Source organism: Bactrocera latifrons, unplaced genomic scaffold (assembly GCF_001853355.1).
Source record: "Bactrocera latifrons isolate USDA-ARS-PBARC rearing strain unplaced genomic scaffold, ASM185335v1 scaffold_335, whole genome shotgun sequence".
In the NCBI taxonomy this organism is placed as follows: domain Eukaryota; kingdom Metazoa; phylum Arthropoda; class Insecta; order Diptera; family Tephritidae; genus Bactrocera; species Bactrocera latifrons.
Window position 1 is genome coordinate 86,242 of NW_017536974.1, and position 1,286 is coordinate 87,527.

Here is a 1,286-nt window from a genome sequence, read left to right on the forward strand (position 1 = left end):
AATTTCCCGATTATATATAATCCATTGGCATTTGTGGCTCTGCTACATCCTACATATAAAGCTGACYTGCTAAATCTACCCTCTAGATGAACCGCAACTTGAGCGTATGTTCCACCTWGGCTTTTATGTATCGTGATGGCTTCGGCTGGAATGACAGGGAACTGTCTACGTTCTATAGTTATTTGTTCATTTCGCTTGTATTGGAATGATCGAACCACGCTCATGATTGGTGTCCAATCTGCATTGCGACTATGCGGCTGCTTGGAACGTGCAAAGCTTCCAACTCTTGGTTCTGCGAATTTTATCCATAGTCGCACCACTGTGCTTTCAGGTCCAGACGATTCGGTACCCACCTGCATTAGTCCCCTGTAGCACCATTTACTAATCCATCACTCGTGTTTATATTGACTATTACCATATATTTTATCGATGTTTTGAGCTGCAATGTATGAGGCATTCCCTGTGTTTCTGATGGCTTGAAACCCTTCACAGCTTCTAAAATGTTTGCTCTGCTGCGTTCTGTTAAGGAACTTGACTTAATTTTATCCTTCGCAGTCGAAATGAACTCGTCGGTCAYCGTGTTCGCCAGTTTTGTTGAATTGAAATTATTTGCTCCAGTATTTGAGTAAAAGAGATGGATGGCTTCGTTGGGTATCTCGTTAAAAGTCTTTTCTCTGCTTTTGATTAATTGGATGTCAGCGTGTGTCATATTTCCATCTGACATGTTGTTTAAAGCGATGGCAAATTCTTGATCTTCACGCTGACGCATTATTTCGGTGATCGAAATTGCTCCCAAAGCGGAGTTCCTGTAATTGCACTGTAATTATCATTCATATTCGGCGCAAATATCCATCGATCTCCTACTGGTGGCAACTGTTTTAAGTCACCAAACACGATAATTGGAATGCCTCCAAAGTAAGCACTCCTCCTAAAAATTTGCGTTAGCCTACAATCTAAATACCATTGAAATTTCATCAATTATTATAAGCATAATATCTATGAGATTAGCATAAATAGTGTCCAATGTGTCACTATTGATCGGCGGAGGACTGGTTGACGGGGAGTGAAAAAACGGAATGAAGTGTTAGACCTCCAATTCCACATGCTGCTTTGGCAGTGGGTGCGCAGAGTAACACCTTGGCTGTTTCGGGGTTAGTTCCTGGTACACTGTTAGCGCGCAATGTCAACGACTGATATATAGTCGTTACAAGCCGGGTTTTGCCCACTCCAGCACCACCTCCGACAYATTCGTAGAAGATTTTCTTCTTATTGACATTGTGCATTAC